Genomic DNA, 8,799 nt, shown 5'->3' with positions numbered 1-8,799 from the left:
AAGTCCATTTTAACCACCGAGCCCCCTCTGACGTCCCACCACCGGCGGCAAGATAACACCTGCGCTGCTGTGCCACAACACAGGGCTGCCCAGGGACCCCCTTGCCCTGGCTCCCTGTCCCCCAGGGAGCAGGAGGCTTTGGTCTACCTGTTGGCCCCTCATAAAGCAATTTAGATTAGGTCCCAGAGAGGAGGGGACCATGTTCCCTGCTCAGACGTCACCACCATTACCCTTGCACCAGTGAAATCATATTTGCCATGGGGTTAACACACTCCTGATAATGGTGAGTCATGCTTTCTCCCCTCCTCACCGAGCAAGGGGCCACACGGGGACCCATCCTCAGGGTGACACTCGCTGGAGGGGACCAGGGTGGATTTCAAGGCAAAGGCCAGTCACCCCCTTTCCATGGCCAAGGGACAAAGCGCAGCCTTAACCCTGGGCTGGCTGAGTTTTACTTATTGTTGCCCTGGGGAAAAGAGAGCCCTGGGTGCAGAGGATGGGAAGTGTGCAAGGGGCTTAGCCTGCCAGCTGCAGTCCCCAGAAGATGCCATGAGGTCACTTAAGTCCTTCAGCCGTAAATGTTTTGTTTCTGGGCAGCTGATGCAGAGAGGAGGCGAGAAAACAGTTGGTATGAGAGGTCATGCCTCTGAAAAAGAGGAATTCCTGGGCGCCACGTCCTCGCCCCTCACCTCCCACCCCAGGCTGCGGGCCGGACAGCACTGCCTGTGTCTGCAGGCAGGGGCTCCACTAATTAAACAAAGGGACATTTGAAACACTCGATTCAGAATTTGATTGCTGCTGGGTTTATTAACACTTTAATTCAAGCAGCAGAAGGGAAGATTTCTGGTTTTAGAGGAGCCAGCTTCTGCACAGCTTTCCCCTGAAGGAGAGAGGCAGCCGGCACAGGCAAGGGCAGGCAGAGCGAGGAGCTCAGGTACAGCAACATGTGAGGTTTGGACAGACAAGCACAGGGCAGAGGCACTGCAAGGGGCCTCTGTGTCCCCAACAGCCCCTCAGGTTTCTTTCTCACCTGTGCAACGCCAGACCCCCGTTCCATGGGTGCAGCACAGCGGCTTCAGCCATGGCACAGCAGGAGAGGAGCTGACAAGCATCACACTGAAAAGGGGGCAAGCCTTTCCCCAGCCCCCTGTGCCTCCGGCCCTGCCAAGGGGGAGCCCCTGCATTAAGCGTGGGTGGACTCAGGGAGCAGAAGGTTTGTCCCCTCCAGCTTTCCTGGCCTTTAACTTGAACGCACGCAACGATGTGAAACTTGGCTACAGGGCAAGGCAGGTTGAAAAGGATTTTCCACTTCTTTACCAGCAGGAGCGGAGGATGGGGAAAGGAAGGACACTGGGTGCATGAATGTGGTGGCAGTGGTTATCTCTGCCTCACGCAATAGCCACATTCCCTGTTATCGATAAGCCAGGTCCTTGAGGGCAGGCTGGATGTGGCCCAGCCCAGGGCCAGAGAGGACGGGAGCCCAGACTGCCCTGGGAGCCAGCTCCGCCGACAGTGAGCGTGAGCAAAGCAATGGAGCCGAACCAGCCAGCGCAGCACAGAGCCAGGCTCTCGGGTCGCCTCTTGCCCCTCACCAGCTCAGCGAGAAAAGCTGAGGGTGCTCTGGGTTTTCCTGCATGAAAGCCACGGAGGAGCAAAGCCCCAGCTCAGGACAGGAGTGGGATGCAAGGGGGATGGCCAGGCAGGGGAAAAGCAGAGGAGGGGTGGGAAGAGGGCTGGGTGGGGACAGCTCCTTCCTCCCAGGTCCCGGGCTGGAGCGCTCGCCTCCCAGGACAGCATGATGGAGCAGGGAGCCTTGCAGCCCCTTGCTGGAGGGCCAGGCTGCAATGACTAATCCCCCGTCATATATATAAGGAATATAATTATTATTATTATTATTAGTTATAACAAGGAAATGAGTCCTTCCCCTCTCTTCTTCTTGCTCTGGATGGTGCCTCAGATGAAGAAAGGGGGCAATAAAATACTAACATGCCCTTATCTTCAAAAGCAATAAAGGCACTATAAATGCCCAGCACACCCAAACCCACAGCTGCACCTGGGCCAGAGGCTGCAACCTCATCGGCTGATCATGAGAAACATGCAAAAAGTCCTGACTTTTTCAGAAGAGGGAACAACACATCCTCATCACCAAGGACTTTGCAGCCAGCCCTTGCCCACCGGGCACCCCCACCCACTGCCCACAGCACCCCTGGCCATGCCCTGGCCAAAGCACCCTCCTGCTTCCCTGGCCCAGCAGCGCCCGGCCCCTGCCCTGTGCAAGCGGAGCCTCTTCTTTTGCAGAGCAAGCACTGGGTAGGGATGCCCGAGGGGTGAAAGGGCACAGTTATGTCCCACACCCAACCAGATCCCATGCCTCCTGCCTCCCTGGAGCCCTCCAGGCAAGCAAAGCTTAGCTCCTTCTGGCATCCCCATCCTGCCTCTCATTCCTGCCCAGCACAGCTGATCCGAAGCAGCAGCAAATAATCCATGCAAGCTCTCTGAGGAGTATCAGGCCAGGTGCTGGGAGAGCCCATCTCTGCCCACAGCCCCCGGGAAGTGCTCAGATAGGAGAGGCAGGAGGGGAAAGAAAATTCAGGCCAAGTACCTGATGGGCCGAGGCGGCACTTGGAAAGGACCTCCACATTCCTCCACCCTCCTCCCTGCCGCGGCACACTCCCAGCTGCCTCCCGCGCCACGCTGGAGCCTCCTGGCCTCTCAGCAAGCCAGGGCTGGCATGGAAGAGGACAAACTCTTCCTACCCATGGCATTACAGCAGCCTTTTCAGGAGCACCAGAGAACGTGCTATGGCGAGGCACTGCAAATCCTGACTCCTGGGCTGGGCTAAGCAACAGCTCCAGTCAGGGACTGTGCTGGTGGGAATGGGAGATGCACTCCATGCCCCAGCCATGCCCCAGGCCCCGCCTGGTGTCCCTGCTGGTGGCCACACTCTAGCCTGGGAAACAGACTCATGGTTTCACCTCAGGGCATCTATGATGCTTAGCCAGCAATTGCCCTCACATTTTGCCTCCAAAGGCTTCCTGCCCTCCCAAAGCCTTGGGGATGGCCCCGTCTGCAGTTATACAGCCAGAACACTGCCATGAGATCATTGGTGCCTGGCTCTTCTGGTTTTAATGGAAGACACTGCAATGGAAGTGAGGGGTAGTAAGAAACCAGCTCCTCTTTGGAAAACACCTTCAGTTGGAGGAAAAGCCTGTCCATAAACTCATGGCTTTCCTTAGCCTCCTGGAAGACACCTGTTGAAAGGCGCTTTAAAGGATCTTTTGGTCTCTAAAGAAAGATATGAGGGAAACATATGAGGGCGGAATGAACTCCATGGCACTGCAGGGAACAGAGACCTTTGGGTGCACCAGAGGAGATTGCTAGAAAGCACCTTCCTGGCTGGGTTTGAACAACAGCTCAGAAATCCATCAGGAGAGTTATAAAATTGTTTATCTCAGAAAACCATGATACCTGTGAAGAGGACATGGAGGTTTGATCTTCCAGGCATTACATTAACATCACAATCAGATTTCTCAGTAATTTGAGTCTAATCTACGCTAGAGGAGCTTCAGGTTAGCGATCACAGCAAACCTAGCATACTTGCAATCAGTAGCAGTGAGAGCAGGCTTTATCAGTAGAACCTACAACAATTCAGTGAGCAAAATAAGCTTTATCAGCAAGACACACTTTTATGGTGGTATAAACATAAGCTCTTCCAGGGATTTCACAGAAATATTGGTGAAAACAGACTCCAACTCTAGACAAAATCTGCCCTGGAGAACTGGCCTAGAGAGTTGAAGAGAAATTGTCCTGCACCGTCAGCTGCTCCGCTGCTGATTGATGGTTAAACAGCACAGCACTGCACTGCACAGAAGAGAAGACCGGAGGATCCCAAACACCTTTACATGGACAAACTAAACTGCAACCACATTACCCAGTCCGCAGAGTCATCCCAAGCAATCCAGTCTATCAGTCTGTTGTCTCCTGCTCAGGGTACACTTGAGGGCACCAACATTTCAGCAGCTGATAACCTAGGTTCATACCTAGAAGATGCTCAGACCCCAGACAGACGGAGCAGGGCCCCTCCAAGCTCTCTGCTGTGCGCCAGGAGTCTGGAAGAAACAAGTCAACATGTAAGCAGAGAAACCAGGGAGGCTTCGCTGGCTCTGGGGTTGCCTCTTATCTCCACTCAGGATTTCAGACGAAGGGTGTGCTTTGATGAAGCTTTTCCCACACCAGAGAACTAATCTTTCCTCAAGACAGGTGCCTTTTTTCACAGAACTTACAACACCCTCTATTTCTGGGATGTCCAGCCTGCTAAAAAAGGCTAAAAGCAGGACAAGACCCATGTCATAAACAGCGTGATTGCTTTGAACTCACTTTCCTAGAAAAGCTGTCTCTCTAGGTTTCTCAGGTCACTGAAGCAAAGTCCCACACCACTGGCTATACCTGGCAGGTCCTCCCAAGATTTCTGTGACAGATACATTTTCATTACCTAAATTTTTAGCCCTTTTCTTTTGTGGGGGGTAGGAGCAATTCCAGCCTTCAGTATTTTCCAAGGTGTAGAAAAGCCCAGGAAGTCTGCAGGCATTACAGACCTAAGGGCAGACCGCAGCCATCTGTGGCTCCATGACCGTGATGCTCCTGTGCCCTTTGAGCTATTCCAGTGCACTTTTACAGGAACGAGGGTGCTGCCCTTTGCCTCCGGATTTTCCCTCGGCTGCAGCAGAGGCCAGGCACCGCATCTCGCAGAGCATGGGTAGGCAAGGGGGCAATTAACCTCTGATCTCCCCCATGACTGAATGCTTCCCCATTGGTCTTCTGCTCTTCCCAACCCACCTTTATTTTAATGGTGTTTCCAGATTGCAAACTGGCAGGTTGTTTCACCCCAGGCCTGGCCGCTGGCCTGTGCAAGGCTGCTCTCTCCATCTCTGTGCAGGCAGAGAAGGCACAGGCTGCCTGTGCCCAGGGAGGCCAGCAGGTAAGAGACAGCAGGTGGAAAAAACAATTAGTTCCTTGTTTTCAAGGCAAGGAGAGTAAGCACTCCAGAAGTGGGGATGTTCCTCAGTGAGGGGAAGGACCTCTTTGCTGCAAAGCAAAGCCCGTGGAAGGGGAAAGTAGGTCCCAGCACAAAGTCCCCATAGCTCAGCCCCAGGGAGAGAGACATGAAAAACTACTGCTGCCAGGAGCCTGCTAACACACATTAAACTTCCACCTCCCCAGGAAGAGCTGGCTACAGCAGAACTGTAGCTGACGTCCCAGGGCCTGCTCACAAACAAGACTCTTGCTGTGAGTTATGGCCTCCTTCCCAAAACCAAAACATCCCCTCTCACAGATGTGCTAGGGTAACTAGCATGCCACCTAAGACCCATGGGCTGATTTCTGGCTTGTAAGTCTGCAACTGAAAATAGGTAAGTTCTACCACACAGGTCACAGGCAGATGCAGCTAATCCACCCAACTTCACTACTTCTGGCTGAGTAAAAGCCTCAGGGGAAAAAAAAAAAAGAAATAACCAGGGCAGAATACACTGTAAAGGCGGCTCAGTCTTACACGAAGAGACAAGTTTATCCTCAGCTGTCCCTGAGCACAGCTACCCTTTCCAATGGGAGATCTTTGCAAAGCAGAGGGAAGCTGCCCACCAAATACAGCACTAAAGCTCCCAGCTCACTAGTGGGATGAAGAGAGCTGCACCACCCGCAGCACCACGAGCCAAGGGGAAATGCGGCATGGCTCTTCCCTGGCTCCTCGCACCGCCTGCCTGCTCCTGCATGCGTCTCATGCAACGCTGGGAAGCATGGACAGGAACAAGCTGGGTGTCCCCCGCTGAGCCTTGCCAGGGCTGCCGGCTACAGCCCCAGGACTTCACGGGGCACAACATGGTACCAACAGGGAGGATGCGGAGAAGTCTGGGAGGAGAAAGCTTTGCCAAACAGCCTTATCTTTGAGATGCTTTTCTGACCTCCTCACCTGCAATAAGTATTTATCTTCACTACACAACTTAATCCCCCAAAATTATTATGGCATCAACCTTCTGGCACAGGCACTGTTGAGTGAGCTTCGAAAGATGCAGGAGAGAAGTGCCAAGTTTCAAAACCAGGTACCTGTGATACCAGCTTATCTAAGGAAAATTAATAGCTGCACTGTTTGCCAAGTTACATCCATTTAGGAAACACTCCATCACAGAACCACTTTGTGTGTTATTTCTTTACACTGAGGAAAAGAAATCAGCTCAAGAAATGTCAAAAGACCCATGTATTGCTGTAAGGAGCACATATTTTGCCTTGCTGGCAATGCGAGACACAGAGAGGTGAGAGTATGAAGCCTGCTAACTGTTCGCAAGCTGTTAAACACTTCCATAGGCTCACGGATCTCTGCTGATTGATGCTTGCACCAAAGCTGCCCTTTGCTTACCACCTCCTCATTCAGCAAAGCCCATTCCTATCACCAACGCAGAAGCGTCTGTTTTCTGTACATCACACAAACGCGTTCTCCTTTCCCGGGGTGACAGGAATTAACCAGGAAGAGCTCCGAGTTGTGCAGGCTGTGCCACAGCTCCCTCCCGGAGACAGGGTCTAACCCAGGGGCTCCACATATGACATGACAAACATCGGGGATGTCTGTGAATAATATTCTAAAATATAAGGTCAAGTAGTATTAGGAATAAAGTTCAGATCCCAGAGCTAGTTATAATGGGATGGAAAAAACAAGATGTAAAGAGGAGCAGCAGCAGCTAAGATTACTAGCTCAACACATATGTGCTGTGAAGAGCATTGAGATCAAGCCTGAAGGAGGTGTAGACATTTCCTGCTTTAGAAGCAGCTTTGGAGAAGAAAATAAAGATCTGTTTCTTCCCCTGCCCAGGGTAGATGCTTCAAAGGATGACTGGCTTTTCGGATAAAACTTCCTAACATGATCAGAAGCATGACAGCTCCCCAAGATCACTGGCTACTTTGCACCTCAGAAACCATATTTCATGCAATCATAAAAACAAATGCAAGTCTCCCAAACACTGTGAAAGCAAAACTTCAACTCATTGGGATGTCCTGGTGCATATTCAATCTCCTCAACAGCTCTATTGAAAATTAAATGCAAGGAGGGCATAGTCCTGTGGTTTGAGGACCAGCTGGTGAGATGTCAAAAGCAAAAAACCAAACATGAATGGAGATAAGAATGCTACCTTCAAACCATGAATGGAGGCAGATAAGGGAGCTACCTTCAAGCTCAAATGTTACCACCCACCGTACTGACCTGAAAACACAGTAAACAGCACAATCTGACAATGTCAAGAGAGGTCACAGAAACAGCTCTGAGATCTAGAAACATGAGCTGAGAACGAAACAGGATTCAACCAGACAGGAAGTCAGGAACACCAGACACAGAGACAGCACCTACACACTGCAGAAAAAGCACAGTTGTATAGACACGTCCTATCTCCACTAGCAACAGTGAAAGTAATTTATGCGGTAATGTGTGTAAGTCCAGCCATGGGGGAAAGGATGTGGCAAAGTCCTTACCACGCAGGATGGGGCACTCTCTGTCCACACAGCTGTGTTGCTCAACACTGACTTTCAGGCAACACATACTACACGTTTGGTGATACCACCTAAGCCACTGGTTTCTGCCACATGGTCTCGTGCCTTTCCAGGATAAATGAAGTGTTTGAGTCAAAGAAGCAATGCTGTGCTGGCCACACCTGCACCCTCTCCTTCACACCCACCATCTGGGCAAGAAAACCCAGTTCAGGAAGGACAGCGAATGCATGACTGTAAGGTGGGTTTCTCCTCACCTCCTTTAAGCCAGTCATTTTATACCTGGAGGAAACCATGTTTGATTCAGGAAGCTTCTGAGCTGGAAATAAGTACAGGCTTGAACAATATTGAACTATATGCACTTGCCCTTGCCCTTAGTATGCTGGAGGCAGGACAGGGAGTGGCAGCATCCTTTGGTCTCAGTGCAATTGTTCCCCTGTGTCATGTCTGGCTGCTCTTGAACCCCGCGTCTTCCTCCAAACACCCCATCATCCTCAACATTTCATAGGTTAAAAGGATGGTCATGCTGCTGGCTAAAGAAGAGTCTAAGAAAATAAGCCGAAAAAGAAGGTTTAAAGGCGAAGCTCCCACGCAGGACAGCATCTGTTGAAAGAAGCTGGGCTCAGCCACATTAGCCCAGAGCCTTACAGCAGATCTGACTGCAAGCCCCAGCATCACCATACCACCTACTGTTCCCATAGCTACACAGGAAGATAAATTTAGTTCAAGGAACCTTGTGTTGCTACATTATTTAACAAACAAACAGACGCACTCAAGAGGAAAACACAGGCACGGACCCAGTTTAGCTGCTGCATGGATTGATCAGACCTATGGACTCGACACTGCTTCCCAGAGTGAAACAGCCCAAATCCTGAACCTCAGCACCACGCTGCTCTAGCCCAACCCAGTCAGCTCTGTTAGTCACAAGAAGACTCCAGCATGGCCACAGAGGAGTGCCCGGGTTGCACTGTCCTGGGATACTTCCTGCACCAGGCAGCCACTGCCAGCGTCTCCCTGCCCCGCTGCTACTCAACTCAGACTGCTAAGGAGCGCAGCAAAGAGGCCGTCTCGGGTGTCCACTGGCCAGGCATGACCCAGCCTGGCTGTGCTCAGAGCCATGTCCATGCTGCAGTCCCCTCTGCTCACACCACCTCTGGGTTTCCACTGCCTGGAGAACCCCAGCACCCAGCAATAGGGAGCAGAAGAGCCACGCTGGTCCTGCAAGACCAGAGGAGGGTGAGGAGAACCCCCTGCCCCACCAGAATGATGACC

The sequence above is a fragment of the Aquila chrysaetos genome, chromosome 21, assembly GCF_900496995.4.
Source record: "Aquila chrysaetos chrysaetos chromosome 21, bAquChr1.4, whole genome shotgun sequence".
Classification (NCBI taxonomy): Eukaryota; Metazoa; Chordata; class Aves; order Accipitriformes; family Accipitridae; genus Aquila; species Aquila chrysaetos.
The sequence above is the reverse complement of the archived record's forward strand: the minus strand, read 5'-3'. Positions refer to the sequence as shown.